The sequence below is a fragment of the Jatropha curcas genome, unplaced genomic scaffold (assembly GCF_041381405.1).
Source record: "Jatropha curcas cultivar XTBG-Jc1 unplaced genomic scaffold, XTBG_Jcur_1.0 HiC_scaffold_662_pilon, whole genome shotgun sequence".
In the NCBI taxonomy this organism is placed as follows: domain Eukaryota; kingdom Viridiplantae; phylum Streptophyta; class Magnoliopsida; order Malpighiales; family Euphorbiaceae; genus Jatropha; species Jatropha curcas.
Window position 1 is genome coordinate 22424 of NW_028322513.1, and position 23310 is coordinate 45733.

At 29.7% G+C, this 23310-nt stretch overlaps 2 long non-coding RNA genes across 2 annotated transcripts; both read left to right on the forward strand.

The window, feature by feature from the left end:
- The first annotated feature begins 6638 nt into the window (after positions 1-6638).
- On the forward strand, positions 6639-8856 carry LOC149491766 (uncharacterized). Its single transcript, XR_016319283.1, has 3 exons — positions 6639-7081; positions 7813-7897; positions 8709-8856. It is a non-coding gene; the product is annotated as an uncharacterized LOC149491766 (long non-coding RNA).
- A 2457-nt stretch (positions 8857-11313) lies between these two features.
- Positions 11314-13550, forward strand: LOC149491767 (uncharacterized). The gene is made up of 3 exons (XR_016319284.1): positions 11314-11771; positions 12507-12591; positions 13403-13550. It is a non-coding gene; the product is annotated as an uncharacterized LOC149491767 (long non-coding RNA).
- Positions 13551-23310: the final 9760 nt, after the last annotated feature.

Consider the following 23310-nt stretch of genomic DNA (forward strand, 5'->3'; position numbering starts at 1 on the left):
TAATATTAAGAAAAATGTTACTTAAATCTAGTTCAAGTCATGACAACAAGCACGATGATAAAAGATTGTCCTCAACCAATTATTTGGATAGGGCACCATAATTTAGATAGGGCTTTGGAAAGGATTCCATTGGGTACGGTTCAATAATTGTTTTTATCGTGGGTCCAATACATAAATTATTTATAAAAATCTTTGTATTATTCGTAACTTTTATTTCAATTTATAAAAATTATATTCATTAAATACTTCAACTTGTAAAAATTATTTTATTAAAACTTCTAATTTATAAAATTAGATTGATTAAACTCTTATTGAATAATTAAAAGATGTAAAAATTTTTAATAACATTTATAAATTTATTTAAATGTTATTGAAAAATTATAACATTTATATGAAGGGTCACTGTTTCTTTTGAGAAAAGATGGCGGTTGAAGAAGGTGGTGGTGATAGTGTTGGGTGATAGTTTGGATTGGGCTCCGTAATTGTTTTCTCCAGCAATAATGCATAAATTTATCTCTATATTTTTAAGTAAAAAATGTTATAACACTTTTTAATTTTTATTTTAACACATTAAATATATCAATTTATAAAATTGTACTAATAAAATACTTCAATTTCAATTGTTTAAGTATGTAAAATTCATTTGAAAAATCTACAATTTTTTTATAGAATTTAATTCAATTATATTAAAATCTATAGAATCGAATTTGTAAAATTAAAATTTTATTTTCTTCACAACAAATATAAAAATTTAGATTTATAAATAAATTTCACAAAATCTTGCTGTGAAATTCATTTAATCCAGACAAAAGTTAAAAGCTAAAAAAAAACTATAGTTTTAGGGTCTGTTCGGCAAATTAACTGTTTTGGTAGTTGTTAATTACTTTAATAGCGTTTAACTATTAGCTGCTTTAGTAGTTTTTCATAAAACGCTAAACGTTATATGGATTCACTTTTTTATAAAACGTTATTTTAACCTCTAAAAGTTAGTTCAAACGCTTTATTAGCGAACACTATAAAGAATGACGTTTAGTGTTTTGACCGATTAAAGTGTTAAAAGTTATTTTAAAAGCTGTTGCCGAATACAGTTCTAATGCATAAATTTACCCTTGAAATTTACGCGATTTGTCTTGTGACACTATTAAACGTATTTTCACATTTCAACAAAAACTACATCTCTTTGTAAGAGTTAAATCATTATCTGCACCGTCACATACACTTACAACAACAAACATTCACAGGAACAACAATAGATTTGAATGTTGAGAATGATGCAATAATTGCCTTCAATGAATGTAGTTTGCGGACCACGATCGTGCAATGTAGATCGCACACTTAAGTGATAGTACGAATAGATATTTCTACTTTTTTTAAAAAAAAATATGAGCCATTGCATTTTATTTGATGTGCATAAATAAAGAAAAACAACCTTTCGTACACCCAGGTGGCCAGGTACTGTCTATAAATTATTGTTAAGTAGAGCGTATTGTCTCATTGAAACTCCATTATAACTTGAATACAAAAACGACATGACTTCACTCTTGCCTCAAACAACACAACACAATGACAATTACGTTTTTGGCTTAAGGTTATGTATAATGCAATGAAAAATATATAGTGCAATGAAAAATTAGTTTTCAAATATATAATGCAATGAAAAATATAATGAAATGTAATGAATTAAAATTTCATTACCATATTTAATAATATAATTGAGAAAATTTATTTAATATAATCACTATTTTATTTTTATATTTATTTATAAATATATAATATAATTACCACACCAGAACGATCGTCACTCCACTTTTACCACCACCACAACTACCATTCTACCACCATCACCACCACCGTAACATTCACTCCACCATCACCACCACCTCAGCACCACTCCATCACTAACCTTGCATCATTATTAATACAAAATAAAAAATTTAAACAAAAGCTATTCACTATATTAATTAATGAAAGACCATTTAAATTCATAAATTTATTTAAATAAAAAAATTAAAAGAAAATAAGTCAAGCTGGGTTCAATATGAGCTCATTTTACTCACCTGTTGCAAACTTTGTTCGTGTACCTTGGAGTTAAGTCTGAAATTCTGTTTAATATTCGTCGTGCAGCTTATGAAGACTGAAATTCTTTGTAAATCTCAATGCTATGAGCAAATAAACTCAGTCATTATATACTTCTATTTCATGCGTTTTTAATAAATCAATCTTCTTTGTACTGCAATAAAGATCTTTGTTTAAAAATATTTGAAGAGATAATTTATTTTCTCATCAAAATATTCAAAATATGAGTATATTTTTTGGTATAATTAACAAGTGTAACCTCTTCTAGCGATAGAGCTTAAAATTTTTTATCCTTTTAAAATTTACTTTTTTCAGAAATTGAATTTTTATTTTAATCGTTACAGTAATCCAACACTTTGTAATAAATTGCTCAATAAACACCGATTAAGTGTGAAAATTAAATATTTGTACATCTAATACAAGAGATTTTTTTTTCCTTTTTTTTAATCAAAGAGGAGGGATTAAAACCCAAGAACTACTGCATGATCAAATAATTGATATAGCATATAATTGATATAGCTATATCAATAATTATATCAATAAATTATATAATAAAAAAAATTACTGGGGCCACAGATAAATAAGTTAAATCATATAATTGCAGAAAGTTTAAAGTTTAAATTATGAAAAATACTTTTTTTTTCCTGTGATGAATTTTTGATGTTAAAATAAGTCTTTTTTCCAAAAATTTAGTAAATTCTTTCCCTTTAAAAAAAAAAAAAAAAAAAAAAAAAGAGATAAGCTCAGACTATAAAACTTTTTTTCAGAACAGTTAATAATTTGGTTGTAAGGGTTGTTCGTCTTTTCATTTTCTGTTGATTGTGTTGCAAAATCTCATGTCCTAATGGCTTCTGTTTTATCTCTCGACTTGCATATTTCTGATATGGGATAAACAAGTAATTTCCGATACACAATGCACAACAATGTCGGACATGTGATTATTAGCTGACATGGAAAGCAGGGCACTGCCACAGCCTTATCTCTTCAATAATGTTAACCTCCCTTATCTTCTTTTTTTTTTTTTTTTTTTGCCGAATGACCTTATCTTATTAATTTGATTTATAATAATTTATAATAGCAATTTCTTTTATTCACAATTAGTTTATATATATATATATATTGTAGTTGTTAGTAAACCCTAAACCTCTACTTCTTGTTTGATTCACGAGTTATCTGGGTCCACGCTGTTTCCGGCCGATTTTATAGCATTCGTTTCATATATATATATATTTATTTGAATAACCTGTCATGATTACTTTCAACGACAAAAATTCACAGATGCCAGAAAAAACAAGAAAAAAAGAGTTGAGTACAACAATAAATTTGAATTTTAAGAATGATGCAATAATTGATATTTTGTGGACCACGATTGTACAATATACATCGCAGACTGCCATAGGGTCATACCTTGTCGGAAGCCTAAGAAAATTATCTCTGGAATCTTAGGATCGTTCGAAGACAGAGGGGAAGGAAAAAGAGGGAGAGAACAAATAAAAATAGGGAAAGATCGTGGTATACCAAATCAATCAATAATTTATTTTTTTTCGGTAAACAGTCAGAAATACCCTCGTTACTCGAACCAAAAAACTGTTTTTTTTATTAACTTAGGAGTGAGCCTATACATCAAATGTGAGCTAGGAGGAATGATAATTTTATCATAATTCTTTATTATTCTTTTGTTATTTTAGATTTCAGGGACATCCAATATTAAATGGCTAATATGGGGATATCATAGTTTTGAGAGTTCATAAGTAATGACGTTTATATATGTTTTTAATTATTTTTTTTTATTTTGCAGATAATGTTTGTATCTTAAAATTTAAGGTAGTGACACCGTCCAAGGTTATCAACATATGTATGATTCACAGGAGTAATATATTTAAGGTAGATGATGTTCAAAATACTCAAGTCTTCTAATTTGGCTATAAATTAGTAAATAAATGATATTAATAATTTAATTTTAATATTCATATACTATAATTTTTTTTTCAGTTTAATAAAAAAATAAAATTATTGGTGCCCTAGGATAAATAATTTAATTTTATATTATGACTAAAAGTTACGAGTTTAAACTGTAATAATTTCTTTTACTGGAAAAGATTTCTAACGTTAAATAGAAAAAATTATTTTCAATAGTTTGTAACTTTGCTTTGTATTACTATTAATTTAATCAGAGCATACGGTAAAAACGAATAATTGATATAGTCATATAGCTGACAATTAATTTTGAACTAATGTTATATTTAATTGTAGTGGTTATTTTTCTAGTCATAATCGGAATTAAAAAAAAATCATATCAATAAATTATATAATAAAAAAAATTACTGGGCCCAGACAAATAATTTAAATCATATTATTACACAAAGTTTAAAGTTTAAATTATGAATTTTTTTTTTTTTTTTTTTGATACACAATGCACAATAATTTCGGACATGTGATTGTTAGCAGGGCATTGTCATAGCCTTATCTCTTCAATAATGTTAACTTCCCTTATCTTTTTTTTTTTTTTTTTTTTTGCCGAATGACCCTTATCTTATTAATTTGATTTATAATAATTTATAATAGCAATTTCTTTTATTCACAGTTATATATATAGATTTTGTAGTTATTAGTAAACCCTAAACTTAAACCCTAAACACTGTGTGCGGGCAATTTTATTGCATTGGTTCCATGTCTTATCAGGCTTGTGGCCTTGCCAACAGCTTAATTTGTATACAAAAGTACTCATATTCTTATGAGGTGCATTAACTTTTTATGTTAAAGGTGGATAACTGTACCAATCGATTAATTATTACTCCTTCCGTATTTTGTTTTTTTAGAAAATTTTCTTTTTCGGTGTATTTTTTAGATAGAGAAAGCTACTCTAAATAGTAATTTTGGAATACAAATCAAGTTAAAAAGATTAGAAAGCCTTTAGAGTATATATGTTTTTTTAAGAATGAAGCTCAACTATTAACGAAAGTGGCAGACATGAATATTCTCAGCATTTAATGCACGCAAGTTGCAAGCGACAAGTTATAAACTTATTTTTTTATTTTGTTTTATAGTAACAGCAGTCCTTTTTATAAATTTAGTCACATAAATACAGAGTTAACCCTTATTTGTATGTCTTTAAGTGCGGAAGATGAAAATCATACTCTAAATGAGCTAGTTACTCTTCCAAGAAGAGCTGGAAGAGTGTCTTTAATTGCAGATAATAATGTTGAGATTCTGAAAAAATTGGATCCAATTACTACACTTTTTGCCACATTGGTGGAAAAGATAGATAAAAATATTGAGCAAACGCAGAAAAATAGTGCACAAATTGAATATTTTAGTTAATAATAAAAATTTAAAAATATAAAATCTAAGACAAAACAATTAAAAATGTTTTTAATTTTTAAATTCAAAGTTAAATTAACTATTGATTTATTATGTATACAATCAATTGAATAAAAATATAATATCTAAGTATTATAATAAATAAATAATACTAAATGACATTAAATTTATACGGATAGAGAAAATAATAATAAATATAAAAATAATACTAAATAGAGAAGAGATGAAAAAAAAATGTAGAATTTTAATAGAGATAATAAAACTAATGCTTATATATTTTGGATAAATAAATGACATTAGCTTTATATGAATAGAGAAAATAATAATAATAATAATAATAATAATAATAATAATAATAATATAACTTTATGAGGATAAGTCTTATAAAAAATAAAAAAATAGGAGGAATGTAGAATAAAAACACAAAGCACAATTACAGAATCATCATTTGTGGTTTTATAAATTTTTTTTATTTTAAAAAACAGTTTTCTAAAAAGTAAAGAAAAAAATTGAACAAATTTAAACAAACAAGTTTTTTTTTTTTTTAACAAACAAGTTTTCATTAAAAGGGCTATCGGAAATCTCATTATTCTCCGCTATTCTCACATTTATATAATATAGATTTTCAAGATTTTGTAAAAAGTGGTTTTTTGAAAAGAGATTACTTACTAAGTAATAGTTCACACGACCAATATTTTGTAATATTTTATAAAAAATGTATGTCTTTTATAAATGTAATAGCCTGAATTTTTATTTTCAAAACTTTTGAATTTTTAATAAATCAAAAATCTGAATTTGCGACTGTATGGGCTTCAGTGCCGAGTAATTTTAATCTGGGCCTAAATTGCGAGTTGGGCTCAAGCCCAAAACAAGTTATCGGAACTTCTAGTTGAAAATAATTTAAACTTTTTAGAATCGATATTGGAACACTTAAAATAATAATAAAAATTAGATTTACCGATTAGTAATCCTAAATTTAATTAAATTAATTAAATAAATCAAATTAAAGAGACTAAAATGGGGTTATTCAGTAAATAATTAATTGTTGATAAACAGGAACCGTAAATTGGCTTAAAGTTTCTTGAAACCAAGAGAAAAAAACCAGATAGTCAAACAAAAATAGAGCTAAATCATTGAGTTGAACCAAACCGATTCGAATCGAACCGGAATGGCCCAGAACCCTCTAGAAACGCCTTCTTTTTTTTTTTCTTTTCTCTTCTCCTTCCCCTGGATCGCGCGACCTCCTCCTCCTCCTCTCTTCTTCTTCTTTTTCTTCTTTCTTTCTTTTTCTTTCCTGCGCCTGCGACTCCGTTGCTGGCAGAAGCAGATCGCGCCTCCACCAGTTCAAGCGGAGCCATCGCGCGCCACTGCCGCTCCTCACTGTCGCTCGCCGTTCTTCTTAGCCTCTGTCCAGGCGAGCACCGTCGGCAGGAGCAGCGCCTCAACGTGTCAGTTGTGCCTCAGCTTAGTTGCAGCTCCAGCGCGCCTCCGACCACCAGGAGCAGATCTGTCGCGCCTGCCATTGCACCGCCAGCTACTCCGCCGCCAGATCGCGCCACCACTGCAACTCAGCCCCTCATGCGTCGACCTCAGGTGGTCCAGCCGCTTCTAGCGCGCGTAGTTTCGATCCGGCACGCGTAAAAGTCCGATCTAGCAACCTGCGACAGAAATTTCTAAATTTCGGGTATAAATTAATTCTAATAATTTCATTTAGCAAGTTTGATTAGTTGAATTAATTTAATTTAGTGTTGATCCGTCGGTTAATAAAAATATACGTGATTAATTAAAATTAAATTCTGGTAATAAATAAAATTGCTGGGAAATTATGATTTATAGAATTAAAGAAAAATTAACAAAATATTGTTGATGTGGATAAATGTGAAGGACGGGCTAATTGACTGGATTGATTGCCCGCTGGATTGGGCTATGAGAACTTGATAAAATGATTGACTGAGTTAATTGGTGGATAGTTGAATTGTAGGGGAGGTGCTGTCGAAATTTTGGTAGAAAATAAAATAAAATTTATTATGGAACATTAATTTACTAACGGCACTTATCTGAAATATATAAACAAATAAATAAATAAACAAGAGTAATGAATTTATATATAGTTTAATAAATTAAATACCGACTAAAATTATAATCATTATTAATATTCATATTTATGTTAGTATTATCATAAAATATTACTTAACAACTAACTAAACGTTTTATTTAAAGGCAATAACTTAGAATAAATAAATAAATAAGGAAATCCAATATATATATATATATATATATATATATATATATATATATATATATAGTTTAAATTAATAAGTGAATTAAATAACTGATAACCAAGACTAATACACGAATAAGAAATATAATCTGTCAAATTAAAATTCTTACTTAGAATTTTATTGTTTATTTTAGAGGTGTATAAAATTCCGAAATGCGAGGACAAAGGCTGGAAGCATGTGGCTAGAAAGGCAGTCCCCTTAGAGGACAATAAAGAACTGTGAGTAGTGTTAGATAACTAGTATCATCCGCTTGCATTCATGCATTCACGGCTAAATGTTATCATGCATTATTTTGTTGAATTGCCATATTATGATGCACTATTTGTTGATATTAAAAATTGTTTGATTACTTGTGCTATGAATATACTGTGCCTTGTTTGTGTGGAATTGGGATGACGTGGACCACCATGGGTTTGTGAGGACGGTCTGTGATATGGATCCTGAATATGATATGACATGGAATTTGACCGTCGGCCGGGAAAATGGGAGATCGGCGCCCCCGTGTGCACCTGATGATATGGATTGTATGGAAAACCACAGGATGGCTTCTTGTTGTTGCGCACCTGATAATCTAGATTTGATTGTAGCCCGCAGGGTGGCCTCCTGTTGTGAGCACTTGATGATCTAGATTGGATGGAAACCACCGGGTTGCCTCCTGTTGGTATGGAAAAGAAAAGAGAGAATGGAAAAACAATGAGAGGACTGGTCAGTGAGGATTAGACCAGTTGGCCGTATGGGGGATCGGCTCCCTGGTGCACATGTATGAGAGGGCGAGCCATGTGTGAGGACGGCTCGTTGGGGTTTCAGGTGGTGCCACTGACTGATTTCCACGTGATGTGATTATATGAAGGTGATAATAATTGTGATTGCTGTTGTATTGCCATTTGTGTGACAAACTGCATGATCATATAATTAAACGAATGATCAAATTAAAATGTTTTAGTATTTGTGTGATTGTGTGGGGTGAGAGGGTTATCTAACCCTACTCATTGAGTTTGGCGCTCACCCCTGCCTATTATTTTTTTTCAGGTAATAGAAAGAAAGGCCTTATGGAGTTGACACATTATTTATAGAAGACTGTTAATAATTGAAATATCAATGTAAATGTAAAAGTAGAGTTCCGCAATTGTATTCCAACTGGGTTGTAAATGAATAAATAGAGTATAGACATTTATTATATTGACTGTACGGTGGATATATTTGTAAATAGAATGCGAGTTTTAAATAATGCAGGCTTACTACGGGCTTCGGGGGCCTTAAGCCCACCCAGGTCCTAGTGCCGGTCCAGCCCACGGAAATGGGTCGTGACAAAGTTGGTATCAGAGCATAAGTTGGGCCTTAGGAATCAATTGCGGAACATAGGAAATTAAATATAGAGCTCCTATGTTGGGATCGGCCGTAACCAACAAAGGAGGTGTAGTCTGGATTGAATTCCATTTTAGTGCCGGTGGACGCATCGTGCACGAGGATGGAAGGAAATCTATATGAAACTTAGGATGAGAACTAAAGATACATAAATAATAGTAAATTATAAAAATGTTTGGGTAACTGACGTTTATAAAATAAATACTTTGAGTTTTGCTAAGTCCCCTCCATCCAATTTTGAAGCAGAAGATCAGTTGAAAATTGGTGTAATGGCCTGATCACCCAGTACACCATGATTCGACAAGAGACACTGCTTCGAAAATTATTTGAAATAATTTAGAAAAGAATTCGAAGTTTTAAAGACAATACGAAAGTGAATTTATTTGAACTATGATTTGAGAAAAATGTTTTATTATTTGCTTATTAGAAATTGTTTTGAAGTTGCAATTAATTTTTTGGTTTTATTGTTCTGTCGGCATGTCACAAATTTATTTGATTTTAGAATTTTAAATTACTCACAATGATTGCATGTTTGATTTATTTTTATCATATTGTCTATCCCGAGGACTAAATTAGGCTTACAGAATCAATAATGATAAATTAATAATTAATGGCATGGAATATGAATTTGAATGATAATTTCAATTAATATAGAAATCAAATTTTAGAAATGTTACGGTTAGGGATTACAAAGTGGAAATTGTAATTTACATTAAATTAAGGGTTAGTAAAGGAGGATTTAGGACAAATAATCATACTAGACAAGAAATCCTCAACTAACCAAGGCGAAACTTAAGGATGTAAAAAGAGAAAATTTGTAAATTACTTAAGTATAACCTTAAGGAGAATAGAGACTTATTGGAAAAATTAAATAGAGTTAGACATGGAAACAATAATTTGTGTCTAAGTACAATAAAAGGTACTTGATTGGGCAAATCTCGCTATACAAAATTTAAATGGAGTAATTAAAGCAAAATAAAAGAAGGTAAATTAATTATGTGATTACAGGTGAGATAGATAAGTTGATATTATATTCTAAAACTTTGATGAAAAGTGAAACAATTAGTTTACGTATTATGATGCTAATTAGAGATTTGCTAAAGTCGAGACTTAAGAGATTTGTTAAGATAAATGTTAAATGATAAATGGTAAAAAGTAGTAGACGTAAGGACGACGATTAAATAGAAAGTGTGGACAACGAAAAATTACAAGAGAATTTTCTTAAAATTTTGGATTAAAATAACAATTTTTCAACCTTGATTAGTAAACAATTTGGCCATAACATATGTAAATTAAATGAATCAATTCTCATTATAAATAAATTGAATTTCACATGACTTTGCTTTTGTAAATATTATCTTTGGTTTTCATAAATGAATGCGTAATAAAAGTTAATTTTTCAAATCAAATTATTATTACTATTATACATTTATTGCTAAACTCGGTTAGATGAAAGCTATTTATTTAAAGAACGATTTTCTAAAGATTTCAGTAACTGTTCGATGATAGTAATGGCGATTTCGGTAATAAAGTTTCTTATAAGCTTCAGATAGGTGGTACTATATAGATTGAATGAAATTTTGTTCTAAATATGATAATTGGCGGTAGAAGTACACTCAAAATACCCCAGTCACTGCCTTTCCTCGATCTGTGTTTTCGCTTTTGAGCTGTCTCCTTGGTAAGCAATTTCTTGTGACTTTAAAATTCCCCATGCGTTCATTCTCATTCTTACGTATTATATTCAATTCGAGGACGAATTGTCTTAAGGGGGGGAGATTGTAATAGCCTGAATTTTTATTTTCAAAACTTTTGAATTTTTAATAAATCAAAAATCTGAATTTGCGACTGTATGGGCTTCAGTGCCGAGTAATTTTAATCTGGGCCTAAATTGCGAGTTGGGCTCAAGCCCAAAACAAGTTATCGGAACTTCTAGTTGAAAATAATTTAAACTTTTTAGAATCGATATTGGAACACTTAAAATAATAATAAAAATTAGATTTACCGATTAGTAATCCTAAATTTAATTAAATTAATTAAATAAATCAAATTAAAGAGACTAAAATGGGGTTATTCAGTAAATAATTAATTGTTGATAAACAGGAACCGTAAATTGGCTTAAAGTTTCTTGAAACCAAGAGAAAAAAACCAGATAGTCAAACAAAAATAGAGCTAAATCATTGAGTTGAACCAAACCGATTCGAATCGAACCGGAATGGCCCAGAACCCTCTAGAAACGCCTTCTTTTTTTTTTCTTTTCTCTTCTCCTTCCCCTGGATCGCGCGACCTCCTCCTCCTCCTCTCTTCTTCTTCTTTTTCTTCTTTCTTTCTTTTTCTTTCCTGCGCCTGCGACTCCGTTGCTGGCAGAAGCAGATCGCGCCTCCACCAGTTCAAGCGGAGCCATCGCGCGCCACTGCCGCTCCTCACTGTCGCTCGCCGTTCTTCTTAGCCTCTGTCCAGGCGAGCACCGTCGGCAGGAGCAGCGCCTCAACGTGTCAGTTGTGCCTCAGCTTAGTTGCAGCTCCAGCGCGCCTCCGACCACCAGGAGCAGATCTGTCGCGCCTGCCATTGCACCGCCAGCTACTCCGCCGCCAGATCGCGCCACCACTGCAACTCAGCCCCTCATGCGTCGACCTCAGGTGGTCCAGCCGCTTCTAGCGCGCGTAGTTTCGATCCGGCACGCGTAAAAGTCCGATCTAGCAACCTGCGACAGAAATTTCTAAATTTCGGGTATAAATTAATTCTAATAATTTCATTTAGCAAGTTTGATTAGTTGAATTAATTTAATTTAGTGTTGATCCGTCGGTTAATAAAAATATACGTGATTAATTAAAATTAAATTCTGGTAATAAATAAAATTGCTGGGAAATTATGATTTATAGAATTAAAGAAAAATTAACAAAATATTGTTGATGTGGATAAATGTGAAGGACGGGCTAATTGACTGGATTGATTGCCCGCTGGATTGGGCTATGAGAACTTGATAAAATGATTGACTGAGTTAATTGGTGGATAGTTGAATTGTAGGGGAGGTGCTGTCGAAATTTTGGTAGAAAATAAAATAAAATTTATTATGGAACATTAATTTACTAACGGCACTTATCTGAAATATATAAACAAATAAATAAATAAACAAGAGTAATGAATTTATATATAGTTTAATAAATTAAATACCGACTAAAATTATAATCATTATTAATATTCATATTTATGTTAGTATTATCATAAAATATTACTTAACAACTAACTAAACGTTTTATTTAAAGGCAATAACTTAGAATAAATAAATAAATAAGGAAATCCAATATATATATATATATATATATATATATATATATATATATATATATATATAGTTTAAATTAATAAGTGAATTAAATAACTGATAACCAAGACTAATACACGAATAAGAAATATAATCTGTCAAATTAAAATTCTTACTTAGAATTTTATTGTTTATTTTAGAGGTGTATAAAATTCCGAAATGCGAGGACAAAGGCTGGAAGCATGTGGCTAGAAAGGCAGTCCCCTTAGAGGACAATAAAGAACTGTGAGTAGTGTTAGATAACTAGTATCATCCGCTTGCATTCATGCATTCACGGCTAAATGTTATCATGCATTATTTTGTTGAATTGCCATATTATGATGCACTATTTGTTGATATTAAAAATTGTTTGATTACTTGTGCTATGAATATACTGTGCCTTGTTTGTGTGGAATTGGGATGACGTGGACCACCATGGGTTTGTGAGGACGGTCTGTGATATGGATCCTGAATATGATATGACATGGAATTTGACCGTCGGCCGGGAAAATGGGAGATCGGCGCCCCCGTGTGCACCTGATGATATGGATTGTATGGAAAACCACAGGATGGCTTCTTGTTGTTGCGCACCTGATAATCTAGATTTGATTGTAGCCCGCAGGGTGGCCTCCTGTTGTGAGCACTTGATGATCTAGATTGGATGGAAACCACCGGGTTGCCTCCTGTTGGTATGGAAAAGAAAAGAGAGAATGGAAAAACAATGAGAGGACTGGTCAGTGAGGATTAGACCAGTTGGCCGTATGGGGGATCGGCTCCCTGGTGCACATGTATGAGAGGGCGAGCCATGTGTGAGGACGGCTCGTTGGGGTTTCAGGTGGTGCCACTGACTGATTTCCACGTGATGTGATTATATGAAGGTGATAATAATTGTGATTGCTGTTGTATTGCCATTTGTGTGACAAACTGCATGATCATATAATTAAACGAATGATCAAATTAAAATGTTTTAGTATTTGTGTGATTGTGTGGGGTGAGAGGGTTATCTAACCCTACTCATTGAGTTTGGCGCTCACCCCTGCCTATTATTTTTTTTCAGGTAATAGAAAGAAAGGCCTTATGGAGTTGACACATTATTTATAGAAGACTGTTAATAATTGAAATATCAATGTAAATGTAAAAGTAGAGTTCCGCAATTGTATTCCAACTGGGTTGTAAATGAATAAATAGAGTATAGACATTTATTATATTGACTGTACGGTGGATATATTTGTAAATAGAATGCGAGTTTTAAATAATGCAGGCTTACTACGGGCTTCGGGGGCCTTAAGCCCACCCAGGTCCTAGTGCCGGTCCAGCCCACGGAAATGGGTCGTGACAATAAAAGGATTGTTTGCCAAATAATTGGTATGATTATTAATATTTTGTATAGTTTTCTAACTTTTGGTAAAAAATAGCTATTTTTTTTTTAAAAAAAATTCAAGTAAGATTAAGAAAAATGTTACTTGAATCTAGTTCAAGTCATGATAACAATAATAAACACTATTATTTTAGAATTCTAAATCTATTGAATAAACACACGTGAAAGATATAAATTTAATATTATAATTCGTGATTTATTTAATATTTTAAAAAATAATATAAAATTAAGTTGATTGAAATTTTAAAATTACAATAATATATTTAAAATTTTAAACGCTAGTTGTTATTTTCATTGTAATTTCTAATGTATAGATTTTAGAAAGTTATTGTTTCTTCATATTGAAAGTTGTTATCTATATTAAATATATATTTATTATTTTTTGCTATTTATACTATTTTCATTAAAAAAATTTGACCATATATAATGTATATTTGTTTGTGTAATTATATCATTATATTATTTTTTCATAATTATATTATTTTCATATACTTTTTAATCAAGTTTAATTTCTTAGTTTCTACACACTGTATGAAATCACAAATAAATTTTCACTCCCCTGCAAAAAAAATCCTGGCTCCTTGTCACTGAAGACATACCTACACCTTAACAAGAATTTGTACATAATTTGTAGTATAAGACACACCTACACCTTTTCATATACCAAACCAATCAATAAATTTTTATTTTTTTTTTAAAGATCGTCATTGTCTTTTTTTTTTTTTTTTTTTGGCAAACAGTCAGAAATACCCTCATTAATCGAACCAAAAAACTGTTTTTTTTTATTAACTTAGTATATGGAGTGAGCCTATACATCAAATGTGAGCTAGGAGGAATGATAGTTTTATCATAATTCTTTATTTTTTTTTTGTTGTTTTAAATTTCAGGGACATCCAATATTAAATGGCTGATATGGGGATATCATAGTTTTGAGAGGTCATAAGTAATAACCTTTATATATGTTTTTAATTATTTTTTTTATTTTGCAGATAATGTTTGTATCTTAAAATTTAAGGTAGTGACACCGTCTAAGGTCATCAACATATGTATGATTTGCAGGAATAATATATTTAAGGTAGATGATGTTCAAAATACTCAAGTCTTCTAATTTGGCTATAAATTAATAAATAAATGATATTAATAATTTAATTTTAATATTCATATACTATAATTTTTTTGCAGTTTAATAAAAAAATAAAATTATTGGTGCCCTAGGATAAATAATTTAATTTTATATTATGACTAAAAGTTACGAGTTTAAACTGTAATAATTTCTTTTACTGGAAAAGATTTCTGATGTTAAATAGAAAAAATTATTTTCAATAGTTTGTAACTTTGCTTTGCATTACTATTAATTTAATCAGAGCATATGGTATAAACGAATAATTGATATAGCTGACAATTAATTTTGAACTAATGTTATATTTAATTGTGGTGGTTATTTTTCTAGTCATAATCGGAATTCAAAAAAAAAAAAATCATATCAATAAATTATATAATAAAAAAATTACTGGGGCCCAGACAAATAATTTAAATCATATTATTACACAAAGTCTAAAGTTTAAATTATGAAAATATATATTGACAGTGATTTTCGCAAGTGTACGAAATCGCCACAAGTAATATATGATGAGTAGAATATCGTTCCCACGAAGATTGTATACCAAGTACCAAAATTTTGTTAATCTATTATTATTTAAACGATAAATGAGGAAATTGCTTCAACAAATGTAAATTCAATAAGTAAAATAAGAAGAAGTCAAGCAAACAAAATTTGATTAGAGAAATCAAGGATTAAAAACTGCTAGGGATTTTGATTTCACTTAATTCTATCCAATTTATTTTATTAGTTCATTAATCAATTTTAATTATTCAAGTAGGGGAAACAACTCTAAAATCACTAACAAGCTCTCCCGATGTATTATTAGTTATTTTAATTCCGTTTAAGTACCTATTTTCCAATAGCATAATCAAACCTGAATCAAATCATTAAGTTTTGTAGTTTGTTTATAAATTCATAAATTAAAGTTGTTAATTAATGAAAATCCCCCATGAGTCAAACCATATAGCTTCTGCATCAAGTTATTATTCTCATGTGATTCATTAACTTTTCATATCAAAAAATCATTCTTCCGATGGTGATTAATGAAATAAATCAATCCAGGGGAGAACCTCTGCCTGGAAGCACTAAGTTTATCAATAAATCATAACTTGAACAAAGAAAAACAAATCTAATATTATAATTTGGAAAAGAAATCAAGCTACATCAAATCCCTAGTATGAGAATTTAGTTAGACATAGTGCTTAAATAAAACTCAGTAATGCTTGATAAATATTCCATAATCAATAAGAATAATGAAAGAAATAACAAGATTAAGAGTTTAGAAATAAGAACTAGCTGACAATTAACTCTGAATGGCTTCCTTGAATCTTTGAACAACTCTTGAATATTTGAACTCTTAAAGAAATAAAACTATATACAAGAATAAGAAATATGAGATCTGGTATGAGATAGAGTGGAATGGGATGCCCTGGGATTAACTCTTCTTCTCTTTATATAGACTTCTTGGAAGAGAAATCCACATGGTTTAATGATCAAAGTCTACCTTTGTTAGGTGATAAAGCTCTCTTTTAGGACTTAAATTTCTTCAATCATGACTTACCCATATGCATAGATTAGATCTTGATTTGCATGTGAAGAACATTGTCCAAGATTAGCTCCTGAAGTTGGTAAAAGTTGGTTGGCAATTTTTGACTCAATTTAGGCTTCTGATGTTTGGCACGGGCGTGCTAGGAAGCACGGTCTGGGCGTGCCAGGCTTTGGCATTGTAGAAGGCTCAGCACGGGTCGTGCTGTCTAGCACGCCTGAATAGGGTCCTGTGGCACGGCCGTGCGCCCTAGCACGGCCTGGGCGTGCTAGGCTCTAGAAGTCTAGTGCATGTGCAGCACGGGCGTGCTTCAGCGGACAAGCCCTAGGATTGCATCTCCATAGTGGCACAGGCGTGCGCCCTAGCACGGTCAAGGCATGCTAGGCTTTGGAAGTCCAAGGTATTTGTAGCACGGGCGTGCTGTCTAACACGGCTAGGGCATGCTAGAGTCTGACTATTTGCTTGATTTTCCTTGGTTCTTAGCACGGGCTGGGCATGCTAAAATATTTTGCTTCATTTTGTCCTTTTTTTGTGCAAAAACCCTACAAATTTTCTTAAGATAAAGTGAGTTGTGTTTCAAGGAAACTTTTAAATGAAAACATAACAAAATTAAATAAATTAAAAATACTAAAAATCTTAATAAAAATTATATTAAAAATACTATAAAAATAACACTATCATATTTTTTTTTTGATACGCAATGCACAATAATATCAGACATGTGATTATTAGCAGGGCATTACCATAGCCTTATCTCTTCAATAATGTTAACTTCCCTTATCTTTTTTTGTTTTTTTTTTTTTTTTTGCCGAATGACCCGTATCTTATTAATTTGATTTATAATAATTTATAATAGCAATTTCTTTTATTCACAGTTAGTATCTATAGATTTTGTAGTTATCAGTAAACCCTAAACCTAAACCTTAAACACTATGTGCGGGCAATTTTATTGCATTGGTTCCATGTCTTATCAGGCTTGTGGCTTTGCCGACAACTTAATTTGTATACAAAAGTACTCATATTCTTATGAGGTGCATCAACTTTTTTATGTTAAAGGTAATAAATATAAAAGTGAAGAATGAATATTGTATATATTATTCCTAGTAAACAAGCGTTTAAATACAAAGAGAATAAACTGAATTCCTTAGCAGTAGGAATCAGTAACAAACTAATCCTATCATAACAACTCAATCTCAACATAATCAAAAACAAATAATACAAAGTCAAAGATATGGGAAGAGGTACAGATATACTGCTAATATGCCCCCCTCAAGTTAAACAGAGAGGACCAATGTTTAACTTGTTCAGATGACGACAAAACGCAGCGGATGACAAGGGCTTAGTCAAAGTATCGGCTACTTGATCTGCAGAATGGACATGTGAAACAGTAAGCAGTTTCCGATGAACTTGATCACGAACATAATGAAAATCCACTGCTAAATCCTTCATACGACTGTGAAACATAGGATTCTCACATAAATAAGTGACTCCTATGTTATCACAATAAATAACAGGTGCCGTAGAAAGTCTGATGCCCATTTCAAATAGGAGATTGCGAACCCAAGTTGTTTCAGATACAGCACTCGCAACAGCACGATACTCAGCCTCCGTGGAGGACCTCACAATTGTTGTTTGCTTTTTAGAAGACCAACTGATCGGATTATTTCCAAAGAATTGAATGTAGCCAGTGGTTGAGACACGATCATTAATATCGCCGGCCCAATCTGCGTCAGAATACATGTGAAGTGACAGAGATTTGCTTTTCTTCAGACAAAGGCCATAGCGAAGAGTACCATTAAGATATCGTAGAACCCGTTTGACAGCTTTCCAATGAATAGTAGATGGAGCATGCATAAACTGGGAAAGCTTGTTCACTGCAAAGCAAATATCGGGACGGGTAAAACTAAGATATTGAAGTTTACCAACAACTTGTCGATATTTAGTGGCATCAACAGGCAAGGAACCATCAGAAACTGAAAGAACTGCAGAGGAGCTCATAGGAGTAGCAGCTGGTTTGGATTCCTGCATGTTGGTTGTGTGAAGTAGATTAGCAATATAAGTTGCTTGAGACAAGTAGAGACAATCTTTCTGCCGCAACACTTCCACACCAAGGAAATACTGCAAATTACCCAGATCTTTAATAGAAAAATGACTCTTTTGAGTTATGAAAGCTCTGATACCATAATAAATATAAAAGTGAAGAATGAATATTGTATATATTATTCCCAGTAAACAAGTGTTTAAATACAAAGAGAATAAACTGAATTCCTTAGCAGTAGGAATCAGTAACAAACTAATCCTATCATAACAACTCAATCTCAACATAATCAAAAACAAATAATACAAAGTCAAAGATATTGGAAGAGGTACAGATATACTGCTAATAAAAGGTGGATAATTGTACCAAGAATCGATTAATTATTACTCCTTTCGTTGTTTTTTCTGAGAAAATTTTCTTTTTCGGTGTATTTTTTATATAGGAAAAGTTATTATAAATAGTAATTTTGGAATCTAAGTCAAGTTAAAAAGATTATAAAGCCCTCAAAGTACATGTGTATTTTTTAAGAATAAAGCTCAACTATTAAGGAAAGTGGCAGACATGAATATTCTCACCATTTAATACACGCATGTTTCAAGTGACAAGTTATCAACTCATTTTTTTTTATTTTGTTTTATAGTAACAACTGTCGTTTTTATAAATTTGGCCATATAAATACAGAGTTAACCCTTATTTGTATGTCTTTGAGTGGGGAAGATGAAAATCGTACACTAAATGAGCTAGTTACTCTTCCAAGAAGAGCTGGAAGAGTGTCTTTAATTGCAGACAATAATGTTGAGATTCTGAAAAAAATTGAATCCAATTACTACTCTTTTGGCCACATTGGTGGAAAATATAGATAAAAATATTGAGCAAACACAGAAAAATAGTGCACAAATTGAATATTTTAGTTAGTAATAAAAATTTAAAAATATAAAATCTAAGACAAAACAATTAAAAATGTTTTTAATTTTTAAATTCAAAGTTAAATTAACTATTGATTTATTATGTATACAATCAATTGAATAAAAATATAATATCTAAGTATTATAATAAATAAATAATACTAAATGACATTAGATTTATACGGATAGAGAAAATAATAATAAATATAAAAATAATACTAAATAGAGAAGAGATGAAAAAAAAACGTAGAATTTTAATAGAGATAATAAAACTAATGCTTATATATTTTGGATAAATAAATGACATTAGATTTATATGAATGGAGAAAATAATAATAATAATAATAATATAACTTTATGAGGATAAATCTTATAAAAAATAAAAAAATAGGAGGAATGTAGAATAAAAGCACGCACAAATACAAAAATCATCATACGTGGTTTTATAAAAATTTGTTTTTTATTTTAAAAAACAGTTTCTTAAAAAGTAAAGAAACAAGTTTTGTTTATTTTTTAAACAAATAAGTTTTCATTAAAAGGGCTATAGGAAATTTCATTATTTCCCGCTATTCCCATGTTTATATAATATAGATTTTCAAGATTTTTGTAAAAAGTGGCTTTTTGAAAAGAGATTAATTAGAAAGTAATAGTTCACACGACCAATATTTTGTAATATTTTCAAATATTTTATAAAAAATGTATGTCTTTTATAAAAGGATTGTTTGCCAAATAATTGGTATGATAATTAATATTTTGTAAAGTTTTCTAACTTTTGGTAAAAAATAGCTTTTTTTTTTTAAAAAAAAAAATTCAAGTAAGATTAAGAAAAATGTTACTTGAATCTAGTTCAAGTCATGATAACAAGCACGATGATAAAAGATTGTCCTCCACCAATCATTTGGATAGAGCACCATAATAATTATTCAATAGGGCTTTGGAAAGGATTCCATTGGCTACGGTTCAATAATTGTTTTTCTCGTGGGTCCAATGTGTAAATTATTTATAAAAATTTTTACTTCAACTTATTAAACACTTCAATTTATAAAAATTATATTAATTAAATACTTCAACTTGTAAAAATTATTCTATTGAAAACTCTAATTTATAAAATTAGATTAATTAAATTCTTATTGAATAATTAAAAGATGTTAAAATTATTATTGCAAAAATTATATTAACCACATCAAGTAAATATTTACTTGTAAATACAAAAAACACACACACAAAGAAAAAAAAAACTATCACTACTAATATTAAGAGGGGTAGAATGTTATTAAAAAATTATAACATTTATATGAAGGGTCACTGTTTCTTTTGAGAAAAGATGGCGGTTGAAGAAAGTGGTGGTGATAGTGTTGGGTGATAGTTTGGATTGGGTTCCATAATTATTTTCTCCAGCACAATGCATAAATTTATCTCTGTATTTTTAAGTAAATAATATTGTAGCACTTTTAATTTTTATTTTGACATATTAAATACATCAATTCATAAAATTGTACTAATAAACTACTTCAGTTTGTGAAAATTATTCTATTGCAAAATCGAATTTGTAAAGTTGAATTTATTAAACATTTACTGGATAGTTAAAACACGTGAAAATTATTATTTCAAAGATTGTGTTAACCACACATCAAGTAAAAATTTTACACATAAATACCAAAAACATCCAAAAATTAATATTACTAGTATGGAAGGGAATAAGATATTATCAAAATTGGTAAATGAAAATGATTTATATATATGGCTTCTTGTAAATGAAAATGATTTATTTTCTTAAAAAAATAGTATAAATTTAAATATTTTGAACTAATGTTTGATGACTTTAAGTGATTATTTAGCCTATTACTTAATTTGTATACAAAAGTAAAATGCATATGTGCTCATATTCTTATGAGATGCATCAATTTTTTAATTATTATTTAAGATGAATTAGTCCACTAAAACAATCTCTAACTGTAATTTTGAAAATTTATTTTTCACTGTCAAAGGAGACTTTAATTACGTTTATTTGCACTAATTATAATTATTAGATGTACATTGTCAATAATTATATAAGTACCTGTCTATAGAAATGCACTAATTATAATTATTAGATGTACATAGTCAATAATTATATAAATATCTGTCTATAGAAATTAAGGGTAAATAAAGAAAAATGGAATCAAAATGTAACTTATGGATGAGATTTGCCTACTTGGTGTATAGTACAACCTATATATCAAATTTTAAAAAAAATTTTAATTATTATTATTTTATCTTTTTTCTCGTGAATGATTAAAAATACCTATATTAAAAAAATTATTTTCGATTTATTTAGAGCCTATTTGGACAAATGAATTCCATAAAATTTTGTGAAATTCGTTTAGAAATCCAAAATATTGTGTTAGGAATGAAAAAAAAATACAAATTTGGATTCTACGAATTGAATTCTATGGAATTGGGTATGCCTAACTCAAATTCTACTAAAATTGATAGAATTTGTACATAAATTCCAAAAAATTTAACCACTAAAATTTTATTGACAAAATTACCCTCAACTATAAACTCAGCTATTTTTACTTTTTTTTTTCTTTATTTTAAATTATAGCATACCAAATATGACAAATTCATTTGCAAATGAATTCTACTTATAAATGAATTCTACTTGGATTCATTTGTTCTAAACGGACCGTTAATGTATAAGTGGAGTTTACAAAACATGTGTAGATAAGTTCTCACATATTATTACAAATGTGTCCCGCCCATAAGTGAACCACTGTAAATTTAAAATGTGTCCCCAATAATTTGAAATGGGTCCCACTTAAGCAAGTGGGTGCATGTCTATAAAAACCCACTTAAGCAACACTTGAAGCACCACACTACTCTTTACATTCTTTCGTCTTCATATTTCAAAAGCTCTCTAATATTAAGCGATGGCTGTGTCTCCAATCCAGTCGGTGCTTGGGATGTTGGGTGTTATGTCCACGGCACAGCGTCAAACTGGGTTGAATATCAGCTCATTTTACCCACCTGTTGCACAACTTCTTGGCACCGTATTGTTGGGTTAAGTCCTTTACCGCTTCTGGATGAAGACTGAAGCTTGTGTTTGTGTTATCCTTTTAAGTAATGTTAATAAGCATGGCTTTGACTGATCCACCATCTCCACTGGAGTGTGTGTGTGAATCTCAATGCTATGAGCAAATAAATTCTGTCTTTATGTACTTCTATTTTATGTGTTTTTAATAAATCAGTCTTTCCAGTGCGGTCAAACAGTTATCAAATATCTTTGCTTAAAAATATTTGAACAAATAATTTGTTTCCTCAACAAAATATTTGAAATATATATTAATATATGTTTTAATTCAAGACTTAAAAATATGTTGCCTAAATACTTTATATTTGAAACAATCGAATTAATCTTTAACAAGACACGAAACATAAACTCCAAAAAAGAAGAGAAAGTGTATGTAATGAATGATGTTGCAGACTGAATAGCATTTCCTGTTTCCAATGTGACTGGGTAGTCACAACATGATAAAAGGTTTTTTAGATCAGTTGTGGTTTTAGGTTAGTTGAATTTATAAAATAATTGATGCATTTATCTATAATTTGTAATGTTTTTTAACAATTATGTAAAACATGGTTCTTTCTTATGAAATTGCCAAATTACTAAATAATAGTTTCAGTACCAACATTTTATAACAAGTCCTAAACATTATAAAAGTGGTTATTTTTTAAAAAAAAAGTTAGCTATGGACTTTGGTTGTTAACATTTTCCAATGTTTTCTATTTTTTAAAAAATTATTAGATTAGAGAATAATAGCTCCAATTGCCTATATTTTTGTTAAAAGTAGTTATTTTTTGTAAAAGGATTATCCACATATTAAGAGTTCATATTATCAATATTTTTGTAATATTATCAAAGATCTTGTAAAAAATGCTTTTTTTAAAGAGTTGTTTTAGAATAATAGTTCTGATTACTAATATTTTGTAAAATTTTCTAATCTTTTTGTAAAA